Genomic DNA, 26,553 nt, shown 5'->3' with positions numbered 1-26,553 from the left:
TGTAGCACACCAGGCTTCCCTGTCCTTCACTACCTCCCGGAATTTGCTCATATTTATGTTCATTGAGTCTGTGATTCCATCTAATCATCTCATCCTCTGCCATCCCCTTCTCCTTTTGCCTTCAATCTTTCCCAGCATCAGGATCTTTTCCAATGAGTTGACGCTTCCCATTAGGTGGTCAAATTATTGGTGCTTCAGCCCCAGGATCAGTCCTTCCAATGAACATTCTGGGTTGATTTCCTTTAGGATTGACTAGTTTGATCTCCTTGCATTCCAAGGGACTCTCAAAAGTCTTCTCCAGCACCACAATACAAAAGCATCAATTCTTTGGCACTCCACATTCTTTATCTTTTGTTAAACAAGGACAATGCCTAAATGTGTCTTTGTTTAGCCAATGAAGTTGCTGTTGACAAAAACAATTAATAGTGTATTTGAAAAAAATAGTTTATTGTTAACATTGTTGTTGTTCGGTTGCTAAGTTTTTTCTGACTCTTTGCAGCCCCATGGACTGCAGTGTGCCAGGCTTCCCTGTCCTTCATTATCTCCTAGAGTTTGCTTAAACTCATGTCCATTGAGTCATTGATGCCATCCAACCATCTCATCCTCTGGCATCCTCTTCTCCTCTTGCCCTCAATCCTTCCCAGCATCAGGGTCTTTTAAAGACGCAGTTTAAAAGATCATTTTTCTTTAAAAAAACAAATGATACATTAGAAAATGTATCTTTCCAAGGGACAATATAATCTTCAAACATAAAAGTAAGTTTTAGAAAGAATTAGTGAAATTCTTACAAGAAAAACTAGAGATGTTTATCAAGGAAATACGAAGGTGTTCCACAGTGCGTCTATAACCTTTAATGTTCACATTGAGGAAAAATCTTGCCTTCCTACAAATTATAGTTCAATGTCACAGTAAGAGACAAAAATATAAGGTATGGCATGGCATCTTATACTTTTTAATAGCAAAAGAAGTGCAAAAGAACGTTTTAAACACACACTATTGCCTTCTAGCATAAAATAATATAAAATTTTCTAACAGAGTAATTTTTAATGATATGGTTAATTAGCCTTATTTGAGCACCTTCCACGTGTCAGACACTGAGGCATATTTGTCTACTCTGAGATGAGTAACACCAAGGGTATTTCCTGCTCTCACGGAGCTTAAAGTCATGTTTTCTGTATGATACGACTCACTTCTTTTCAAGCTGTAAGCAGTTTACCAAATCCAAAGACAGTTTTTCTGGTCCCTTAATTTCCATTTCTCCAGAATAAACAATCAGAATCACATTCACCTTTTCCCTTGTACTTTCACCATATGCAAACTAAGAAATGTAGTCATTTACTTTCTGAGGTAAAGAACAACAACAAAAAAAAAGCTCTTATATAGCAAGCAGCATCAATTTCAATAAATTCTGGTATTTAGAGGAATGGTCAAATAACTCTTCTCTTTTAAGACAAGAAATTCATTGAATTAGACTTTTTATGGGGAAGAGAAATATGCTAGGGAATAGCAGACAGATAAATACACGATTAGAGAATATTCTGGCCTTAATGGGTGGCTCAGACAGTAAAGAATGTGCCTTCAGTGCAGGAGATGCAGTCTCAGTCTGGGTCTACCCACTTGGGAAAGGCTATCCACTCCGGTATTCTTGTCTAGAGAATTCCATGGACAGAGGAGCCTGATGGGCTACAGTATGTGGGGTCACATACAGTTGGACATGAAGGAGTGACTAACACTTTCACTTTAGAGAACATTCTATTGCTCTTTAGAAACTATTTAATTTTGCTTCTATAAATCATTTGCTATAAAAAGCTTCAGGCAGGGATGATGGATAATTGAAAACTTGGAAAAGAAATGAATCCACTTAAATGTATTTCCCAAACTTAATATCTTTATATGAAACAACCATACACAGATTTTCAAATTTGCCCAAGGAATGAATAATAATATTAGATATCACTTTATTAAGTAAAATTGGGTACACAGACTATAATAAACGTTTAATATCCAAAGAGGAATTTTCACAGATTCTGCTAATTACCCTTCAATATTCATTGTCCCACTCTCGCAAACACACATTTAACTGGGCACTCGGCTGCCCAGTCTCCCTTGTCTGACCATGTACGTTCCAGCCAGTTCAGTGTTTCATCGGTAGTGATAGGAAGCTTCTCCAGCACCACAGTTCAAAAGCATCCATTCTTCGGCAATCAGCTTTCTTCACAGTCCAACTCTCCCATCCATACGTGACCACGGGAAAAACCATAGCCTTGACTAGACGGACCTTGGTTGGCAAAGTAATGTCTCTGCTTTTTAACATGCTATCTAGGTTGGTCATAACTTTCCTTCCAAGGAATAAGCAATTTTTAATTTCATGGCTGCAATTAGCATCTGCAGTGATTTTGGAGCCCCCCAAAATAAAGTCTGACACTGTTTCCCCATCTATTTCCCATGAAGTGATAGGACCAGATGCCATGATCTTCATTGGAGAAGACTCTTGAGAGTCCCTTGGACTGCAAGGAGATCCAACCAGTCCATTCTGGAGGAGATCAATCCTGGGTGTTCATTGGAAGGACTGATGCTAAAGCTGAAACTCCAATACTTTGGCCACCTCATGACACGAGTTGACTCACTGGAAAAGAGTCTGATGCTGGGAGGGATTGGGGGTGGGAGGAGACGGGGACGACAGAGAATGAGATGGCTGGATGGCATCACTAACTCGATGGACATGACTTTGAGTGAACTCCAGGAGCTGGTGATGGACAGGGAGGCCTGACGTGCTGTGATTCATGGGGTCACAAGGAGTCGGACATGACTGAGCGACTGAACTAAACTGAACTGAACTATGAAACTTTAGGGAGTGACCTTGCAGAAGGGGGCAGACCCTCCTATTCTCTTCTCTTTGCTTTTGCTTGGAGTTTGGATATAATAATCTAGATCTTAAACTGACAGCTGGTACCACAAGGTAGACATTAAATGTTGAGAGTGGTAAAGCTGAAAGATGGAAGAAGCCTGACTTTCTGACTCTGTGACTCCAGAGTATACCTTCTACTTTCTTTTATAGAAGAAAGAAGTGAGTCTCTACTCTGTTAATTGAAGACACTGTCACTCAGAGAAGAACCTAATGCAAATGAATACTGCATTTGATACTATATTTAGAAATAGGATGTTACGCGTGACAGAGTCTAAGTTCATGGAATTACTTGCTGAAGGCAGTGGGCCCTGAAGACTGGGATATTGCAGGCTTGGAAAGTTGGGGCCTTTGTTACTTGCAGCAAAATATTTGGTCATATTGTCAACTGCTGTTCCTTGAAAGGCAAAGCAGTTGTCAACTGAGACTTTTAATATTAGGAGCAAAGTTAGGAAAAAATTACATGCTGATGTGCACTGGCTTCTTCTTGCTATCTTCAGGAGTCTTCAAGAGAGAGATGAACTCAGTCTAGGGCTAGCCAGCTGGCAGACTGAGATAAAAGTAAAACCACTTTGAAATGGAAGGGCTCTCTGCTTCTTTGGGCAAACTAAAATGATGGAGAATCATCAATTTATGATGAACTTGAAAAAGTAAACAAACAAAAAACACACTCCAAGAAGAACGCTCAACACATACAGAAATTGTATCCTAAACTAAAAAGTTTTAGCTGTTCAGTTGTCTTCTACTCTTTGCAACCCCTATGGACTGTAGCCTTCCAGGTTCCCGTGTGAATGGAAATCTCCAGGCAAGAATACTGGAGTGGTTGCCATAACATTCTCCAGGGGGTCTTCTCGACCCAGGGATCAAACCCAGGTCTCCTGTATTGCAGGTAGTTTCTTTACCATGTGAACCACCAGGGAAAGCCTCATCCTAAACTAAAGTACAGAAATTATAAGCCATAGCTCTGAGAGACAGCCTTAGAAGGAAGTAAAGATGTAGCCCACAATGTCTTTTATCACTGTAAAGGAAGGGTAAGGCTGGGGGAAAAAAAAACAAAACTGTGGGAAGTAGGTATCTTATTGATTAGGGCTTGTTACACTAGGATTGAGGATGGCGTGGCAACCCACTCCAGTATTCTTGCCTGGAGAATCCCATGGAGAGAGGAGACTGGAGGGCTACAGTCCATAAGGTCACAAAAAGTAGGATATGACCGAAGCGACTTAGCATGCATGCATGCACTCTAGGATTAAATTCATACTTGATACAAATATATAACCATATAACTATGCTCAGAACTCTGAAAATACCCTGTTATTATACATAATAAATAAATAAAAATGAACAAATAAATGAAAGGAACAAATATTACAACAAAAAGAGCTGTCTACTAGAAAGTGGGAAACAGTTCAACAGTGACAATCAGATTAAGGATAATGTCACAAAGGGTTATTCTTTCTCAAGACCTCAAGCTTAAAAGGGGACATAAATTGAAAGGAAGAGAGAGAACAAAAGGATGGATGAGCAAGTGCTCCCAGAGAGAGATACGAGTGGCTCACCTCCATCGGGAACTGACAGAACACAGAGGTAAGTAAGTAAAAGAACAGAATCACTGAGCTTAAAACTGCATCAAGAACAGATATTTAGATATGGTTACTTGTGCACAGCACGTCCTTAAAGAAAGTAGACTATAAGACCACAGTGTTTTTGAGGGGACGGCATTGAACAAGTGTTACTGGATCCAAGCTTGTTCTGCTCACTGCAGGAGAGGCCAATAAATCTGAGAGATGAGGTCTTGAGGCAAGGAATACGACTTTATTCAGAAACCAAACCCAGCTGACTGAGAAGATGGCAGACTAATGTCTCAAAATAACCATGTTGGTGTTTGGATGCCAGTTCTTTTATAGGTCAGAGATGCGGGAAGGTGAGGAAACCAGGTAAAAAGACCATTTAATTCTTGTAAATATTTCCTAGAATGGCAAGCCTCAAGCAGAGGGATGTGTTAGTTTTATCTTTCCTATAGTCATTCACAGGTAGGTAGGGTCAGATTATCTCCCTGTGAGCTAAAAAAGGTACTTTAGTTTAAGGGTCAGGAAGAGGGGCAGGATTCTCTGAGGCAAGCCATTATGTATGATTATAATAACAAAAGCAGCAACAAATAAGGATTAAATTAAAAAAACGAAAACAAAACAAAAAACAGATCTAGCATAGAAGAGTCAACATTGACTCCCTTATTAAACAAGCATGGCCTGCAAGTCATGACCATTCAGTGACTAAAGTAGTCCCAGGAACTAATGTCTCTATCAGCAGGAGTCAGCTGTGAATGCATGCAATCCACCAAAAGGGCATAAACTAATGACCTTTCCAGATACAACCATGTAGGAAAAATGGGCAAAAAGGAACCTCTCAAAGAGGGAAAACTTGGGTCATGGTGGGCACTGGAGAAAATAGTCTCTTTTTAGTAAGATTTGCATATTGCTATGGACTAGTGACAACCATTGGAGAAGGCAGTGACACCCCACTCCAGTACTCTTGCCTGGAAAATCCCATAGACGGAGGAGCCTGGTAGGCTGCAGTCCATGGGGTCGCTAAGAGTCAGACACGACTGAGCAACTTCACTTTCACTTTTCACTTTCATGCATTGGAGAAGTAAATGGCAACCCACTCCAGTGTTCTTGCCTGAAGAAGCCTGGTGGGCTGCTGTCTCTGGGGTCGCAGAGAGTCGGGCATGACTGAAGCAATTTAGCAGCAGCAGCAGCAGTGACAACCATATGTTTCTCATGCTTTTATTTTCAAAAGAGGAATACGTATATTGCAGCTATCAGGTCTTTAGTTTATATATCATTGGACCACAATTTTGATGTAGAGTTATTCAGAAAATGTGGCTCTAAGCTGGATGCAGTAACATAAGATTTTATTTTTGTCTCACTTAAGAAACATAAAAGTGCTCTATATATGAGAAGAAGGGTGAAAGTGGGTATTTCCACTTGTTACATGCTGCCAGATTTCCCCTCTTCTGTTTGTAAGATCTTTTGAGTAATAAAGTCCCTTCCTTTTAGCTGGGTGGATGGCTGTCTTTCAGAGCTGCATTTCCCAGGCTGTGATACTACTAGGTATGGCTATGTGACTAATTTCTGGCTGACCAATGTCTGTAGAAGTGTTCTAAGTACCTTTCAGGAAGTGCTTTTAAGGAGATAAGATCTACTCCTCTCTCTTCTTTCTTTCGCCAATATGGAATGTGATGGCTAGAGCTTAAGAAGACATCTTGAACCATGAGAAAGAAGCAATGGAATTGTCAAGTTACAGCTTACAGGATAAATCCTGGCCACAGGACTGGAAGAGGTCAGTCTTCATTCCAATCCCAAAGAAAGGCAATGCCAAAGAATGCTCAAACTACCGCACAATTGCACTCATCTCACACGCTAGTAAAGTCATGCTCAAAATTCTCCAAGCCAGGCTTCAGCAGTATGTAAACCGTGAACTCCCAGATGTTCAAGCAGGTTTTAGAAAAGGCAGAGGCACCAGAGATCAAATTGCCAACATCCACTGGATCATGGAGAAAGCAAGAGAGTTCCAGAAAAACATCTATTTCTGCTTCATTGACTATGCCAAAGCCTTTGACTGTGTGGATCACAATAAACTGTGGAACATTCTGAAAGAGATGGGAATCCCAGACCACCTGACCTGCCTCTTGAGAAACCTGTATGCAGGTCAGGAAGCAACAGTTAGAACCGGACATGGAACAACAGACTGGTTCCAAATAGGAAAAGGTGTACGTCAAGGCTGTATATTGTCACCTTGCTTATTTAACTTATATGCAGAGTACATCATGAGGAACGCTGGGCTGGAAGAAGCACAAGCTGGAATCAAGATTGCTGGGAGAAATATCAATAACCTCAGATATGCAGATGACACTACCCTTATGGCAGAAAGTGAAGAGGAACTCAAAAGCCTCTTGATGAAAGTGAAAGAGGAGAGTGAAAAGGTTGGCTTGAAGCTCAACATCAGAAAACAAAGATCATGGCATCTGGTCCCATCACTTCATGGGAAATAGATGGAAAAACAGTGGAAACAGTGTCAGACTTTGTTTTTTGGGACTCCAAAATCACTGCAGATGCTGATTGCAGCCATGAAATTAAAAGACGCTTGCTCCTTGGAAGGAAAGTTATGACCAACCTTGATAGTATATTAAAAAGCAGAGACATTACTTTGCCAACCAAGGTCCGTCTAGTCAAGGCAATGGTTTTTCCCGTGGTCATGTATGGATGTGAGAGTTGGACTGTGAAGAAAGCTGATCGCTGAAGAATCGATGCTTTTGAACTATGGTGTTGGAGAAGACTCTTGAGAGTCCCTTATACTGCAAGGAGATCCAACCAGTCCATTCTAAAGGAGATCAATCCTGGATGTTCATTGGAGGGACTGATGCTAAAGCTGAAACTGCAATACTTTGGCCACCTCATGCGACGAGTTGACTCACTGGAAAAGACTCTGATGCTGGGAAAGGTTGGGGGCGGGAGGAGAAGGGGACGACGGAGAATGAGATGGCTGGATGGCATCACTGACTCTGTGGACATGAGTTTGAGTGAACTCCGGGAGTTGGTGATGGACAGGGAAGCCTGGCGTGCTGTGATTCATGGGGTCGCGGAGAGTCGGACACGACTGAGCGACTGAACTGAACTGAACTGAACTGAACCACTGCATTTGTAAATAAAGTTTCATTAGAACCTAACCACACCCATTTATTTACATATCATCTACTGTCTCCATGCTACAGCAGCAGAATTAAATAGCTGAGACAGAGATTCTATGGCTCGCAAAACTTAAAATATTTACTTTCAAGGAAAAAGTGTAACTGAACAAGACCTTATAGAGACTTCCCAGAACAGACTTCCCCATACCTCCTCTGCCTCTCGCTTGTAGAAAAGCTTTAGTCGTCTAGGCCTTCCCAGAACAGACTTCCCCATACCTCCTCTGCCTCTCGCTTGTAGAAAAGCTTTAGTCGTCTAGGCCTTCCCTGAGCCACAAAAGATTAATTCTTGAGATGGCTCAAGAATTAATGATTGAGAGAATGTGAACATATAGTAACAACACAACAAAAACAATAGTTGGGCCAGGAGAATTGCTAACAACTTAAATGATAAATCAGCCATATAGAGTCACAGACTCTTTAGTTCCTCCCTGAAGGATATAGATAACAGTTTGATGTGCATTTCTGAGTTGTTCTGCAGATATTAAAACTCTCATCAGATGGGAGAAGTTAACTGCATGATTACCATGAACACAGAGCACCCATACTGTCTGGAGCCTGAGGACTGATGATATTAACCCCAAGGACACCTGCTACCTTACTATCAACCAATCAGAGAACTGTGTGCAAGCTGATCACCCTGCCTTTGAAACACCTTCCCTGAAACCCCTTGGGGAATTCAGGCCTTTTAGCATTAGCTTCCCGGATTCCTTGCCTGCATCGGCAATAAACATTGTGCTTTCTTTCATCACAACCCAGTGTCAACAGAGTGACTTTATTGCACCCAGATGAGGAGACACAAATTGGGTTCAGTAGCAAAAGGTTTGATGATGCCTGAGATAGAAGAATCCACATTTCTCAATACCACAAAGACCACACTAGCCCTTTCAGACTGTTTAAGCCAGTAATAAGTTGAGTTTCTGTCAAATACTGCTGAACGTTATCCTAATACACTTGAATTTCTTTTCTTCTATCTAAAGATGATATTTTTATTGCTGTATGTTTTACAATATAGAAATCGTACATTTAACATTACTTACATGAACGTGGAAAGAAAAAATACATATAACTGATAGTTACCATTAGACAGTTATACATATATTCAAAAATTAACCACCCTGCAGATAAAAATGTATATATACTTAAACATTTTTGAGAAGTATAACTGACTAAATTTTTTGAAATTCTTGATTCAGTAAAAGCCTTCTTTCATTAAATCTATCTGACACACTGTCCTATTTCAGGAAGCAGTATCTGTCCACCAATGGGCAAAAAGCAATTTTTGTTAAATAAAAATTTTATCAGCAATTTTCATAATAAAAATACACAGTTTATGTTAAAATAGTTTCATTTTGTCCGTCTGTACTTTTAAAAACAACCCCAACAAACTGTATCATCTCTCTCCTACTCTGCACCTTCGTGTATTTGTCTTCAGGTGAGTTAACTCAGGGCTTCCCAGGTGGCTCAGTGGTAGAGAAACCACCTAAAGTGCAGGAGATGTGGGTTTGATCCCTGGGTTAGGAAGATCCCCTGGAGAAGGAAATGGCAACCTGAGCCAATATTCTTGCCTGAGGAATCCCATGGACAGAGGAACCTGGCAGGCTACAGTCCATGGGATTGCAAAAAGTGTGGGACATGATTTATTGACTAAACAACATCAACAACAACTTAATTCAGATCTCATATCTTCCATGAAATCTATGGAAATTTTCCCTCTTAAAATTCAACAATGTGGTAAAACTTTGTTTTTGTAAATTAAATTTTACTAAGATTCACTTTGTCCTTCTCTATTTCTTCATACACTCACCTTACAAAACATTTCTATTTAATTTTAGAAACTGTTTCTATCCATATAAAAATTTTCTTCAATTTTGATTTATCATTTTTCCCCAATTTTTTCTTTTGTATTTCTAATCTTCCAGTTGATGAAATTAGATTCACATCATTACACAGTGTTTTATTATTTTCTAGTGCTGCAGTTTCTTCTCTTCTAATGTTAGCCTCCATTTTATGGAATCAAGGATTTTCATTATGAGAATCCAATAAATATCTCTTTTCCTCCTGCATTCTCCCCGAATCATTGCCTAAATCAGTGTTCCTCAAAGTGTGCAAAGAGAAAACTACAGGCACTGAGACTGCCCAGCAAAATGTGCAGCCATCCCTCAAATATTAGACACAGAATTACTACATAATCCAGCAATTTCATTCCTAGGCATATCCTCAAGAGAAAGAAAAATATGTGTATGCAAAATCTTATACACAAATGTTCACAAAAGCACCATTCATAATAGCCAACAACTGGAAACAATCCAAAGTCCCATCAATTGATGAATGGATAAATAAAATGTAATATAGAATATAATGAAAAGTGAAAGTGAAATTGAAGTCGCTCAGTCATGTCCGACTCTTTGTGACCCCATGGACTGTAGCCCACCAGGCTCCTCTGTCCATGGGATTCTCAAGGCAAGAATACTTGAGTGGGTTGCCATTTCCTTCTCCAGGAGGTCTTCCCAACCCAGGGGTCCAACCTGGGTCTCCCACAATGCAGGCAGATGCTTTACCATCTGAGCCACCAGGGAAGCTCTAGAATATAATATTATTTGAAAATAAATAGGACTAAAATATTTTATACATGCTACAACTGAATACATGCTGAAAACATTATGCTAAACAAAAGAAAAAAGTGAAAGTTGCTCGGTCACGTCCAACTCCCACTCTTTGCAACCCTATACCATAGCCTGCCAGGCTCTTCTGTCCATGGAATTCTCCAGGCAAGAATAATGGAATGGGTAGCCATTCCCTTCTCCAGGGGATCTTCCCAACCCAGGGATGAAACCTAGGTTTTCCACATTGCAGGCGGATTCTTTACCATCTGAGCCACTAGGGAAGCCCAAAAGGAGAGAACCAGTCATAAAAGACCACTGACCATGTGATTCCATTTATGTAAAATATTCAGGATTGGCAAATCTAAACACAAAAAGTAGATTGGTATTTGCCTATGGCTGTGGGGTATTCTAGGGGAATGCTGAGTGGCTCCTGATGAATTTGGGATTTTTACTTGGGGCCATGAAAATGACCAAAAATTAGATTGTGATGATGTTTACACAACGTTGCAAATATACTAAAAAGCATGAATTGCATACATCAAATGGTGAATTTTAAGGTATATGCATTAGATCTCAATAAAGTAGTTAAGACAAAAAAAATAAGTCACCTGGATGTTTGACTAAAATGCAGATTTCTGGACACTACCTCAGACCTACTGAATTAAATTTTTACCAACACTTAAACTCTTTTATAAAAAGCACTCTAGAATATTTTTAGGCTCATTAAGTTGTGAGAGCTTGTTCTAAATCATGTATTACCTTAACACATATACAAAATCACTACTTATCAGTACTTGATTCAGTGGTTAACTTTGCACCAGCCTGGCAAACAGTAGAACTAATTCTATTTCTTCCAAGCTCTGACATAACAGGTTTTACCTCTCAGCTTTACTCAGCCTGATCACTTGGATTTCCACCCTGAAGAACTGAAACCTCTCTCTTGATCTTTCAATTTTTTTTTTCCACATACAACATTAAGAACAAATTTTCCAGGAGCCAGTCTCCCTTTACATATGCTTTCTGCCCTTCAAATACTCTTTTCTCTAACATACTAAACCTAAAACCATGTATACATATTGAATTCTGGAGTCACATTACTTATTTTGTTCAATAACCCACAGATAATAGAAAAAAGAAATCTGAAGATGTTAAAGAAGTTTGTTCTGTTGATGACTTTCTGGGGTGTCTAGATTTTCCCAATAGTAACATCACACAGGGCACCACTGGCAGAGAACATCTTCATTCAGATTTCATATTTGCTCACTGTTTGATTCATTAACGGTCTGTGACAGCAGAAGTTTCCACCCAACCTCAGGCCCCTTGTGAAATAAGAGTGTTCTTGTCATTAAAGATTAAATTCACTGAAGCAATGATGCTGTAGCATTTTTAGCACTTATTTTTGGCACTAATTGTGTTAATTGCAGGGAAGGAAGATCAGAGGACCCAGATATTGGAAAGGCTTAGGAAAGTTTTGTGGAGAAGGAAGTGGCAACCCACTCCAGTACTCTTGCCTGGAAAATCCCATGGACAGAGGAGCCTGGTGGGCTGCAGTCCATGGGGTTGCTAAGAGTTGCGCACAACTGAGCAACTTCGCTTTCACTTTTCACTTTCATGCATTGCATAAGGAAATGGCAACCCACTCCAATATTCTTGCCTGGAGAATCCCAGGGACTGAGGAGCCTGGTGGGCTGCCGTCTATGGGGTTGCACAGAGTCAGACATGACTGAAGTGACTTAGCAGCAGCAGCAGGAAGGTTTTGATGGGAAAGGTATTAGAAATGATATAATTTAAGGGCTAAAAGCTGAAATTGACTGAGATGAATGTTATTAGGAAGGTGTTTGACTTAAATTCTCACATTCTCAACCCCACTTCCTGTATCAGAGAAGACTTGAAATTTTAACCTTAGAGATTCGTCATATTTTAGGGTCTTAAAGGCAGAGTGCCTTACAAATTCCTTAATACTATATAATAGCAATTCCTAATTATTTGAGGGATAGCTAATTGCTAACATAGGCAAGTGGGAATCCAAAAGATTGTCATTTCTTTCTCCACCAAAAGTAAGAGAAATGTTGGGGGAAAAAAGGGTAAGAAATTAGCAAATGGTCTACTTAGCTACTTGTTGGATAAGCCAGACTGGAAACACTAGTTTAAGTCTGTGGTCTTCTTTAAAAACTCAATAATAGGAAAAAAGAAAAGAAAAAAAAAACTATACACCCAGAAAGAACTTACTTTCAAGTTCAAAAGGAAAGTTTACATATAAATAACTGACTGCTTAAAAGAAAAAAATAATAAAACAAGGCAAATACAATAAACAATTTGGTGGTTTAATTGCTAAATCATGTCCGGCTCTTGCGACCCCATGGACTGTAGCCTGCCAGCACAAATAGGCACTGGATTCCATTTTGGTTTCGTTTTTGCACATACAGGAATATTATTATCTGAATTTTCAATAGTTAGAAAAAAAAAAAAAAAACAACCACCAAGTACCTGAAATCATTTCCTCTATTTGTTTGGCCATAGAAAATTAGGAATGTGGATAGAAATAACAACTTTATTAGAAAACAAAGCAAAATTTCTCTCTGGTTTAGAAAGAAGTTCTATGGGAGGACTTTCTAAAACTATCTTTTTTACTTACGTGTATCATTAATCAATAGCTTGAGTGCCCAAGATCACCCAGGGGCCAGTCATATCTCCCTTCCTGTTTGAGGAGCAGAGTTGGTTAGTCTAATTAAGGCCCACAGATGTTCTCCTGATGAGGCCATGCTCCCCCAGGCTACCCCAGCTAAGTACTGGGAAGAGCAAGAGAACCAGAGTCAGGCCGTTTGTGATGGACGTGGGGCTCTAACAGTATTTTGACAAGGACTCTGGCTGACACTGTCTCAGCGCTTCGCCACAACCTGGGCCTCTGCCTACACAGCCCTCCTTGTCCCTCACTCTTTCCTCAGGCATCAGACCTCCTCTTCCTCTTTTGGGTTGGGAAGATCCCCTGGAGAGGGAAATGGCAACCCAGGCCAGTGTTCTTCCCTAGAGAATCCCATGGACAGGGGAGCCTGATGGGCTACAGTCCAGGGGGTCGCGAAGAGTCAGGTATGACTTAGGGACTAAACAACTTCCTCTTTCGCTCCTCTGCCCTTTAGAGACATTCTGCTCAGTACATCTTTCAGTGTCTACCTTAACATCTGTTTCTCGAAGCACCTGAATTGACGCATTATTCATGAAAAAATAGTATAAATGTCTTTTTCTTTTTTTTTGGTAAAGCATTGTAAAATCAACAGGATAGGGTAATCTGTAGAAATATTATGTTCTCCAAATAATAACCTAAAACACGTATCTCATATTTGCATGAGACATACAAGTCATCACAGTTTTAAAATCTGCAAATTTGTTTCAACTTAAAAGCATTTTAGATACAGAAAATAATTTCTAAAAGAGACATACAAAAAAATCATACTCAGTTTACTAAAAATCATACTTATAGAGTTAACTGTGTTATTTCCACAGTCAAAACATTATGCTCTTTGAGCACAGTGATTGTAAAATAACAAAATTAATATAAGGAGGAAAAGATCTTAAAAAAACAACAACAGAGTAACAACAATAAATAGCCATAAGGTTAAGGCAATTTCTGCAAGTCAAAGAGTTTATATAATTTCATGTTTTTTTTTTTTTCCTTTGGAAAACTACTTATAATTCTCTCTTAAATCTGAATATTCCCAAGGCAAGTCAGTCGTAAGAGCCAGAGAAAGGCAAGGGCATGTTGAATATCACAATATTTCTAATGATAATTAGCCCAAATCATAGTTCTCATCAATTTTACTTCTAGGAGGTATAAAAAGGTCTTTGGAATTGGGGGCGACGCAATGAGTACTTTCTTATCTCCAACAGAGAAACAGTTTCTGATGAGGTTAATACATTCAGTTTCACTGTGAAATTCCTTCCTCTTCTGTGCCCTTTTCTTTTATGCATGTAATTAGAAAACAAACTGAAATGAACAAAAGTTCTTTGGGAATTGGATTGAAAAAGAAATGTCTTTTCATGTTAATATTCTCCTAATGGAAAGAAATGGCTTAAAGTGGGGAAGATAATTTTCTTAGAATAGCAAATATTGATCTAATATTTTTATGGCAAGTGGTTGTTTTTTAACAACCAAATTCTTTTAAAGAAATTAATAATTGAGAACATTTCTAGGTCAATTCACTACAGGTAAGGAAAGACCAACTCCCTGAAGTTGAATAAGAGAAAAACAATCATGTGTAACAATGAACCAGGGTGAAATAATAAAAGCACACAGAAAAAAACATATAAATAAAAATTAATGAATACGTTTAAAAGCAATAAAAGAAAAATGAATTCCAGGTATTATATAATGTTAGCCGATCCAAATCAAACAAGCTATTAACAACTTACAGGAATCCCTAAGGTTCTCATTTCTCATTCTGCAATTTAACAAATTGTTAGTTAGAAAAACATGACTCTTGCCAATAATACTAAACTAGTATTTTAAAGGGATGGATATTACACAAAGTAAGATGGTCATCCAAATATTTTAATATTAATAAATGATGTTCAATAATATGTAGATGATAGCTAACTTTCATTTTATTTTTTAAAAGGCACTAAATAACTTATCTCCCAACCCCCTCTAACATCAGTATAGTAGGAATATGGATGGAAGACCAAGAAAATTGATTATGACTAGTGCATACTTTCACGTTAGAAACCTATCCACTAGAAGTTTATATGTAAACTCACACCTTTAAAGCCCATTTATTTTATAGCAGTTGCTTTGCTCTGAGTCTCTGTTCTCCATTTGCCTGTTTCTGAGTGATAAATGCAGTCCCCAAATCAGAGACTGATTGGAATGTTAGCTGGCCAGGTCTAGTTTTAAATCTGTAGATTCTTGACTCTTGTTATACCCCTAATGTAATACAGCATAAAGGGCAAGACTTGAGAGGTTTGAGAACAAATTCAGAACCCGTTGAGGAGACAGAGGATGCAGGGAACTGTGAAAGTGTGTGTGTGTGTGTGTGTGTATGTTGGGGGGATTAGTTCATGGTCCCATTTTGGGAGGAGGAATGACAGGTTACTGCATGGATCAGTGTGTGTGTGTGTGTGTGTGTGTGTGTGTGTTGGGGGGATTAGTTCATTTTGAGAGGAGGAATGACAGATTACTGCATGGATCCAATACCAACAGCAGTTTCTGATGCACGATCAGGAACAACCTTTGGGAAGTGCTGTCGGGTGGATCACAAAGCGCAGAAGGGGAAAGGGAAGTGTGGAGTAGAGGCAAGGGTGAGCTCAAGGCTTTCGGCCAGGCTGACTGGTGTCACCTTGACTCTGTTCGTATATTACGGCCCATAACCCCCCATCAGCAAATCCTACAGGCTTGACTTCCAAAAATGTATTCAGAGTTGACTGCTTCGCCCCTCCCCACCAGACTGTCTTCCTTTCTTCCTTCATCTTCTGGGTTATGGCAATAGTCTCCACTGCTTTCACTATGCAGCTCCTAGAGCCTTTTTTCCAAACAGCAGCCTTAGAGATTAGATTAAATTATGCCATTCAGTGAGTGATTCAATCTTCCGCCTCCCACCTCACTCCCCGACCTCTGGGGATATAATGTCTGGTGGTCTGAGGTGAAGCCGATATAATAGAAACACGAATAATGTGCACAGTAAGTGTGATGTACTTGACTCATCCCCAAACCGTTCCCCTCCTCCTTGTCCATGGAAAAATCGTCTTCCATGAAACCAGTCCCTGCTGCCAAAAAGGTTGGGGACTGCTGGTGTAAAAGACCCTACCCAGTCCAGCCTTCGAAGGCTCACCTTCCTGCAGCGGTGTGGCCCCCCTTCCCCAAGGCCTCTGCACTCTCACACCTGTAGTATTCACACTGCCCTTTCTCCACTAGAGACGCTGTTCTGCACCTCTCCCCACGGTGTGTTTCCTCACCTCAATGGTGTATGCCATCTCCGCAATTCAGGATTCCCCCGCCAGATTATTTTAAAAAGTAATCTTCTGCATGGCCCTTCCATAAGACCTTCCTTCAGTTCAGTTCAGTCGCTCAGTTGTGTCTGACTCTCCGTGACCCCATGAATCACAGCACGCCAGGCCTCCCTGTCCATCACCAACTCCCGGAGCTCACTCAAACTCATGTCCATAGAGTCGGTGATGCCATCCAGCCATCTCATTCTCTGTCGTCCCCTTCTCCTTCCGCCCCCAATCCCTCCTAGCATCAGATTCTTTTCCAGTGAGTCAACTTGTCGCATGACGTGGCCAAAGTATTGGAGTTTCAGGTTTAGCATCAGTCCTTCCAATGAACACCCAGGATTGATCTCCTTTAGAATGGTCTGGTTGGATCTCCTTGCAGTCCAAGGGACTCGTCCTTACCCCTTATCAAATTTATTTTCTCCAAAATTTCACCAGTTTCTTTATCTCCATTGGAATGAAAGCAAAAATTTGTTTTCCCTGAATGTACACTACTCTAGCATGAATGACAATGCCCACTTTTAGTAACTCTTTAGGAAACAGAATTATTTGAATCCTAGCTTTACTCCTCATCAGCCACACAGTGGTATGTATACTAGACAACAAAAATTGCATCTGACCTAATAAAATTATTTTATCTTCAAGACCCTGAAAAGTTATACCTGTGAAATAATACTGGAATACCAGTGGCTGTTCTCTGCCAGCACAATTGGTATTCTTTGCCTAAAATTCTCTGCAGGGAGAGGCAAGTGCCAAAAGCTGACACCCTACATGAGGACAGAAGTCCTCTAGCCCTATCTGCATGTAACCATTAAATGTACCCCTAAGGGACTGCTGATTAATTTATTCAATTAATAAATACACAATGATAACTATTATGCATCAGGCATTATTTTTCCAAATGCTTGAGATACACCAGAAAACAAAAACAACCAATATCCTTGTCTTATCAGTGCTAATGTCCTAGTGAAGATTCTAATAATAAATAATCAATATATTAAAAAATGAAGCATGTAGAATGTTAGAAAGTGATAAAGTCTTATGTGAGGGGAGGGAAGAAAGGAGAGTGAGACCACATGGATCAGTGACGTTAGCGACAGGAGGGTGTAGGGGACAGAATGTGCTGGAGCATATTTTGGAGAAAGTGAATTTGATAAGGGGTAAGGACTGATGCTAAAGCTGAAGATCCAATACTTTGGCCACCGCATGCAACGAGTTGACTCACTGGAAAAGAGTCTGATGCTGGGAGGGATTGGGAGCAGGAGGAGAAGGGGACGACAGAGAATGAGATGGCTGGATGGCATCACCGACTCGATGGACGTGAGTTTGAGTGTACTCCGGGAGTTGGGGATGGACAGGGAGGCCTGGCGTGCTGTGATTCATGGGGTCGCAAAGAGTCGGACACGACTGAGCGACTGAACTGAACTGAAGGAAGGTTTAATGGAAGGGCCATGCAGAAGACTACATTTTAACATAATTTGGCAGAGGAAGCCTGAATTGAGGAGAAGGCACCTGAAGTGAGGGAACACACCATGACGAGAGATGGAGAATAGCATCTCTGGGAGAGAGAAAAGGAGAGGGTCTGGCTGGCCTCCTGCAGGAGGTGAGACGAGGGTAAAGTCGCCAAGGAGAAGAGTAAACCAGAGAAGAGTCAAACGGCAAAACAAAAATCAACAATGACCAAAAAAAAAAGGATCTAGGGGGAAAAAAAGTTATAGGGACAACAGAAACACAACAGTGGTTGCCTGGGACAGGTTGCCCAGGACAGGTCAAAAAGCAAAACAAAAGTCAACAACAATGATAAAAAAGAAGGATCTAGGGGGGAAAAAAAAAACATTATAAAGACAACAGAAACAGAAACAGTGGTTGCCCGGGACAGGTTAGGAGTGGGAATTGACTGCAGGGGGACAAAAGGGAAATCTGAGCAGTGACTGGGGAAATGATTTAAAAGCTAGACTGTGCTGATGGCTAACTACCATATAAATTCATGTAGTTGTACACTTGAAATATGTGGATTTTAGTACATGTAAATTTTACCTTAGTAAAAACATTGAAAAGAGAGGGAATAAGAGATACAACATTAGAAAGCATACAATGAGACAAAATAGAAAAATATTCACGTAGAAGACTTAGAAATCATAATCAGAGAACTGTAAAAGCAGTTTCTTTTATTCCTTTATCTGTACATTAAATCAGACATCTGATTAAATTTTTATTTGATGCCTCAAGTCCAGAATCCAGGACACATAAAAGTACTTTGTGATAGTTTTGCCAATATATATAGGATCTGCTGCTGCTGCTAAATTGCTTCAGTCGTGTCTGGTTCTGTGTGACCTCATAGACAGCAGCCCACCAGGCTCCTCTGTCCCTGGGACTCTCCAGGCAAGAATATTGGAGTGGGTTGACATTTACTTCTCCAATGGATGCATGCATGCTAAGTCGCTTCAGTCTTGTCCGACTCTGTGCGACGCTATGGACAGCAGCCCACCAGGCTCCTCTGTCCACAGGATTCCCCAGGCAAGAACACTGGAGTGGGTTGCCATTAATACCCAGTTAGTCGATCAAACTCTCATCTAGGTGCTGTTGTGAAGGTGGTTTGCAAATGTTGTGTAACATCCACATTCAACTGACTTTAAATAAAATAGATGATCCTTGACAATGTAACCCTCATCCAACCAGTTGAAAGGTCTTAAGAGCAAAACAGATAGGGCTTAGAGTAGGTACACATTAACAAGAGAATTGTACAAATAAAGTAAAGTGATAACGTTATAACGAGACACATGGTAATATGAGAGCAAAAACTATAATTCCCATGAGGGTAGAGAGTCTGTCTTCTTTTTGGATCAATAGGCCACCAGCGTCTAGCATAAACCTGAGTTATATGAAGGGCTCCATGGTCTCTTTAGGTATAAATGAATAAATGTAGATCCCTGTTCTATAACAGAAAGATAAATGCATCTTTGGGAAGAAAGTCCTTAAAGATAACCAAGGATTTGGAGAAGCAGGCCAGAAAAAGCTAAGAAGATTTACTATTATTTCAACTAGTTAAGAGAAAATTGAACATTGATCTAATAACAGAGTTGAAGGATTTCAATTCCCAAGGTAATATCCCATATGTTTTCTTTGAAGGCATTTCTTGTGAAAACACTTAACGTGCAAAACAGCACAGGTACCTGGTATTTATATTTTAAAGAAAGGAATTGCCTTACTCCAGGAAGAGACCAGATACATAGCCATGGGTGTCAAGAGTGTTCTTCCGAACTTTCCCAGTTGTTTTCAGATAAACAACTCTATGGGAACACTTGATGATATCTTCATGATTGTGCGCTTCTATTTTATGGCTCAGTAGATGCACATTATACAAAATTCCAAGACCAGTACAGCATGCCATTAGGATGACAACATTTTCTTAAATATGTGCAATTTTGGAAAGGTCATTTAAACTCTAATAAGAAATGAAAAACTGTGGGAATTCATCTTCTTTTCATGGTGCTCTTTTGTATCTGTGTGGCTGTTTTATTTCCAGCATGATTATTATCTACAGCTGGAGTCTACTATCTTCATTTTGTTGGTATTGATAATTCTCATCATACTACAAGTCAAGGTCAAATTCCAAATTCCTATATTTCTGAAAACTTCCAGGTCAGCTAAGCAGAGTGGGTAAACTCTCCCCGCCCCCACCCTCCACCACCTTGCACCTTTTCTTTACATATGGTCCTGCCCCAAGAATTTGCTAACTCCAAGTCTGTGATAGCTACTTGTATGTGTCAACTTGAGTGGGCTAAGGGATGCCCAGATAACTGATAAAACATTATTTCTGGGTGTGTTGTGAGGGTGTCTCCAAAAGAGATTAGCATTGGAATCAGTACACTAAGCATGGAAGATGGCTCTCATCAAAGTGGGTGGACATCATCTAGTCTGCTGAGAGCCCAATAGGACAAAAGGACAGAGGAAGGGCAAATTCTCTCTCTCCCTTTTTGACCTGAGATATCTATATTCTCCTGCCCCTGGATGTTGGATTAGACTTTGGGACTTATACCAGCAGCTTTTGAGACTAGGAGTTAAACCACTGGATCCCCAGGGTCTCAGGCCTCTGGACTCTAATGAATTGCACAATCATATTCCTGGTTCTCTAGCTTGCAAACATCGGATTTTGAGACTTCTGGTCTCCATAACCCTGGGAGCATATTCCTTTCATAAATCTATAATATATGTGGTTATGTTCTACTGTCTGTTTCTCTGGAGAATCCTGATTATTACAAAGCCTAAACTGTATGCTCTATCCTCTCTAATTGTTTCCTGCACATGGGATACACTTACAAAACAACAATTGCTTTTCATATCATTTGCACTTCTGTTTTGTTTTATTTGCACAGAGCTTTCTAACATTTATCAGAGATGAGTTCTCACTCACCATAACTTAGTGTGGTCAGGAAATTTTTTCAGAAATATTTTCTATTGATTTCCTTAAAATTCTATGTGCTTAGTTGCTCAGTCGTGTCTGACTCTTTGCAACCCCTGCCAGGCTCCACTGTCCATGGGGAAATAGGGTCCTTGCAGATGTAATCAAGTTAAATGAGGTGGTAATGGTCACCTAATAGATCCCCAGTCTGATGACCAGTGTCCTTAAAAGAAGAGGGAAACCTGGACACAGAGAAAAAGCAAGTAGTGGTTTGTTAAAGATGGAGGCAGGGATTGAAACAATGCATCCACAAGCTCAAGGGAAACCAAGGATTGCCTGAAACTCCTAGAAGGTAGGAGAAGCCAAAACTCTTCCCTGGAGTTTTTAGAGAAAATCAGGCCCCACTGATCCTTGGGCTCTACTGAACCATGGCTTCAGATTTCTAGCCTCCAAAACTGTGGGGGAATAAACTTCTGCTATTTCAAGCCACCCAGTTTGAACTTTGTTACAAGTAGACTTGGAAACAATACAAAGAAGTTTAAGATTCACTGTTCAGACTACTGAAAAAAAACATCATCTAACACGTGCGTGTGCATGTGCTCAGTTGGGCCTGACTCTTTATAACCCCACAGACGTAGTCCGCCAGGCTCCTCGGTCCATGGGGTTCTCCAGGCAAGAATACTGGAGTGGGTTGCCATTTCCTCCTCCAGGAGATCTTCCTGACCCAGGGATCGAATCTGAGTCTTTTGCATATCCTCTATTGATAGGAGGAGTCTTTACCACTGAGCGACCTGGGAAGACACCTCCATAACACATCATTTGATAAAACAGTTCTTCCTCCATTTCTTATGGAAAGTAGCAAAAGGGGCTAGAAAAATATTCCTCCAAACAACAGATATTCTCATAGGTGCAACAACAGGCAGTTGGCCCTTCACAAGAAGGAAAACTGGACCCTCAACAGAATGATCCTGCACATAGTCTGGTGACAGACGGGTCAACCCAGGAATTTCTGAGAAACCATGTGGGAAGCCTTTCATGACTAAGTTGTGGTATGTTTTAGATCACTAAGGACTTTCCTGGTGGCACAGATGGTAAGGTAAAGAATCTGCATGCAATGCGAGAGACCCAGGTTTGATCACTGGGTTGGGAAGATTCCCTGGAGAACAGAATGGCAACCCACTCCAGTATCCTTGCCTGGAGAATTCCATGGACAGAGGAGCCTGGTGGGCTACAGTCCCTGCAGTCACAAAGAGTTGGGTATGACTGAGTGATGCTAAAGCTGAAACTCCAATACTTTGGCCACCTCATGCGAAGAGTTGACTCACTGGAAAAGACTCTGATGCTGGGAGGGATTGGGGCAGGAGGAGAAGGGGACGACAGAGAATGAGATGGGTGAATGGCATCACTGACTCGATGCAGATGAGTCTGGGTGAACTCCAGGAGCTGGTGATGGACAGGGAGGCCTGGCATGCTGTGATTCATGGGGTCGCAAAGAGTCGGACACGACTGAGAGACTGAACTGAACTGAACTGAGTGACTAACAGATCATTTAGGAAACATTCAGACACTCAAAAGTGTGTGGGGCTGGTGGCATTTCCCCATAATAACAGCCAGGGAACCCCAGCACTAGAAACAAACCTTTCCTTTGCTTCAGTGAGAACTGCTTTATATGGATGTATATTTGAGACAGGCTAAGCCCTGAAGCCTGGGACTCTTGGCTGCAGTACTGCAATGCTTACATCTGGACTAAGGTCTCCTTGAGGAACACAACACAAAGAAACTCTAAGAGACTGAAAATTACTCTGTGCATTTGCAGTTAGGGCAAATTTATGACAAGAAGATACAAAAAGACAAAAAAACAAAAATCAAAAACTACCACTTCTGAAGAGCTGAGAGCAAAAACAGGGTGTTGAAACAAAAACAGAATTTTGGAGCAAAAGCAGGGTACTGCAAGTGTCCCCTGCACTCAACACCACCAAAGGGGTGGGCAAAACACCTGAGCCACCTCTCTGCCCTGACTCCTGGACATACCCCTACCGTCTCCCCTTGTAAGGAACCAGCTTGCCTCACTTCCATAAACAAGCCAGCAAAAGAACCTGTTGTTTTTTTCTAACTCCAACCTGATGCAGCAGGGGCTCCCATAAAACCTTGCCTGCATTTCCTATTTGGCTTCTGATCAATTTCTACTGACTAAGGAGTCTAAGAACCCTGGTGGGTAACATATTTACATATCAGTCTAATAGCTATTTAGAATTCATGCTCTATTTCAATGAGGAGTAAAAGGTTATATGTATGTGGGCTTCCCAGGTGGCAATAGTGGTAAAGAACCTGCCTGCCTGCAGGAGACAGAAGAGATTTGTCTGTGTGATTCCTGGGTCAGGAAGATCCCCTGGAGGAGAGCATGGCAACCCATCCAGTATTCTTGCCAGGAGAATCCCATGGCCAGAGGAGCCTGGTGGGCAACAGTCCATAGGAATCCAAAGAGTTAGACATGACTTAAGTGACTTAGCATGCATGCATATGTGTGTGTATATATATATACACATATGTATATGTATACACTAATGAGCTTAGATTTGTAACTGGGAGGGAATGTGCCCTTTCATTAAACTTTCTTAATTTGATTCCAATCAGACTCCAGCCAGCCCCCAATCCTATCCCTCCCTGCTTCTCTCTTGCCAGTTTCCCCTGGTCTGATACTTTTGATAGCTGCCACCATCAATGTGTTCCTTAGAATTCCCTTTTCGAATAGATTATCTCTGGAACTTTCTTACACCCCCTCTTTGCCCCACAGCTCCTTTGGCTTCATTTCCTTTCCAATTAAAACACAGGGATAATCAAAATACCAAACCTAAAAAAAGTTTTTAAATTTAAAAATCTTTCCACTCTCTCATGACCATGAGCGTTGGCCTGTATCAGAAAGCCAATTATCAGGTAAGCAGTCAATAATAAATTGAATTATTTTGTTTATAATTCTTTTGATTATTAAAATTAATGAAGTGTTATGAAAAGGAATTCAAGCTAGGAGATAGAGAAAAAAGCTAAATCAGTTAAAATAACTTTCTTTGAGGAAACATCCCAAATGAATAATCTTTCCTTTTCTATTTATTCCCAAGAAAGAATAAGGCGAGATAATTCTCCGAGCTTAAATGTCTGATTGAGAGTGTTACGGAGGAGAACTAAGAGCTTTCCTAGGACGAGCAGGGAGCAGGCGTGGAGAGAGAGCGCTCCACGCTGGGGGTTCCGACATCCTCTGGCGGCAGAAGCAGCTGCGTGGACAGGACTTAACTTCAAATTAAGCAAACTGGGGACATGTTTAAGGGCAGGATGCCTTCACTTAAGGCTTTCACCCAGCAGGAAAGCAATTTGATTTTTACTGACTAAGGAGGAAGAAATGCTTTGAGTAGTCAAGCAGTTGGTAAGAGACCTGAGATAAACACATGATCTGAACTCTGAAATTTTCCTTGGAAAGGGCTATATTGAGTGAGTTTAAAAAAGACCTCAGGTGAATTGGAAAGGCAGTCAGCATTTAGCATTCCCTGGGGTCAGACCTTGTGTTTAACAGGTGATGCTGTGTAATGTTCAAAGAACAGACTCTATTGCTTTTTAATAGATAAAGAAGGTAAGATAAATTATTAAAATGACCTATCAACTAAGTGAAGCCATGGCTCCAAATGAGGTGTGTATGATTCAAAGCTTCCATTGTAGAACAAAGTCAATTCTCCTTTCCACTAGACTAATATTCCTTAAGACACCATCATTACAACATCTGCGACTTTAAATTTTCAGCACAGACAGCATGAAGTAGCCTGTGCGTGTTTTAAGTAACAGTCCAGAGGCAGCTAGCATTCTAATCAGGCAGCCGCATGCCAGAGGTGGTCACGAGCATGCTCTCAAAAACACTGCAGCCACTCCAGACGTGACTGCTCCAGGATTGCTGCTAACTATTCCTGTCATCAGTTTCTGAAAGTCAAGTTGAGTTTTCTTTTGTAAAAATGGTGGTTTGTCAAGTAGCATAAGTGACAGGTTAATGTTAGGAAAGAGATCTCAGTGGTGAAATTAAAGATATTAAGGATATGTATTTTGGCAAAACATCGTTTAGAGACAGCCACAAACTGCGTGAAAGTGGGATAAGACCCCAGTGAGGTCTGTGGCCTGAAGCCATGGAGATGGTCCTAGATTCTGGATCAGTGAATCTGTGCCAGCTATTAGCTTAGGAGCTTCCTGTTGCCTGGCACTGGCTCTGAGTGTAGCTGAATTCTGCCTCTGAAATATTGCTACAGCTGCCCGAAGAGGACAGATTATTCAAGAGAAGGCAAGTCAGAGGGCGAGGACTTCAGGGACCTGACAAAGGAGTTTGTATCAACAGTGCTGTTCTTTTTAAATAAATGTCTCTGTGGGCACCAGGGGCTTCCCTGGTGGCTCAGCCATAGATAATCCGCCTGGTAATGCAGGAGACAAAGGTTCAGTCCCTGGGTTGGGAAGATCTCCTGGAGAGGGAAATGGCAACCCTCTCTAGTATTCTTGCCTCGAAAATCCCATGGACAGGGGAGCCTGGCAGGCTACAGTCCACAAGTTTGCAAAATAATCAGATACGACTTAGCCACTAGCAGCAACCACAACATGTGTACCACACCCTGACTGGGGCTTCCTTTCACTGTTCCATGGTGGAGAAACTTTCTGAGAGTAGCTATTTCTTACCTGTCTCACTTGTCAGTGGCTGATGTTGTTTTTCAAAAAGAATCTAGAGATGAATGGAGAGAGTAGCAAGGAAGCATACACACTATCCTAGTGAAATAGATAGCAAATGGATGTTTGCTGTATGACCCAGGGAACCCAAACTGGGGCTCTGTAACAACTCAGAGGGGGAGGAAAGGGTGGAAGTTGGGAAGGAGGTTTGAGATGGAGGGGACATATATACTCCTATGGCTAATTCATGTTGCTGTATGGTAGAAATAAATCAATATTGAACAGAAATCATCAATCAATTAAAAATAAATATAAAAAAGAATCTAATACTCATGCAAATTGGCTAAGTTACATATACAATTCTGTTCCTCAGATCCCTGGTTTCAGAATCACCTAAAGTTCAGAATTCTTCAATTTCTTAGTATCCTGCATTCTGAAGTTCTGGGAGTGGGGCCCGAGAATCTGGATTGTGACAAGTTCCTCTAGTGATTCTCCTATGCTCTGAGGATTTAGCCAATGAAGATATAACCAAAGAAGCGTCATGATCATTTGCTCACAGTATTTCTCAATGGCAGACCAAAGACCCAAGAAGGAGGAAATATGATCCTGCCTGCCGGGTCTGAAAACCAGAATCTGTAAAGCAATACTAAATAGAACACTATAAAGCCCTCATATCCTATAAACTCTTTGCCATAAATTTGTGTTATAGCTTTTTGCCTACCCATCTAGATGGAAATAGATCAAAACTTGCCTTAAGCATTCAGCAAGGTCATTCATGGCCAAAGATATTCCACTGTCATTTGTATGAATCAGGATTATCAATAGCTTTCCAACTGACTATTGTGATCCATTTTCTGACAGCAATGAAAATTGTTAGCCAAAAGCCCATCATGTTAAATATGATTTGGGAAAAAAACCAGTTTAGCTCTTGGGTTACTTTTTTTTCACATCAGTAAGTCCAGTTTATTCACTCATAAGACATCTGTCTGGCTTTCATCTGCTCATCAAATATTTATTGAGAGACTTTTAAAAAACATGTAGCTCTAACTCCCAATGAACCGCCATGGAAGATTAAAGAAGCGAGGGTCAAGTTCAAGACTTCTATCTCTGAGTTGTCACTCATCACATTCTGATGCAGAAGGGAGAAATACCCTGGTGCAGGAGTCCCAGGTCTTGAATTCTGGGGCTGGCTACAGACTCAGTGTAAGTCTGTAAGCTGTACTGC

At 40.7% G+C, this 26,553-nt stretch overlaps 1 protein-coding gene across 1 annotated transcript in view; it reads right to left on the bottom strand.

The window, feature by feature from the left end:
- Positions 1-26,553, bottom strand: part of CNTNAP2 (contactin associated protein 2) — a 1,655,962-nt gene that overhangs the window by 1,065,986 nt on the left and 563,423 nt on the right. The window lies entirely within an intron of this gene.

This window comes from Moschus berezovskii, chromosome 3 (assembly GCF_049115385.1).
Source record: "Moschus berezovskii isolate FMDL1 chromosome 3, NW_MosBer_1.0, whole genome shotgun sequence".
Lineage (NCBI taxonomy): Eukaryota > Metazoa > Chordata > Mammalia > Artiodactyla > Moschidae > Moschus > Moschus berezovskii.
This window is presented reverse-complemented; position numbering and strand designations above follow the sequence as displayed.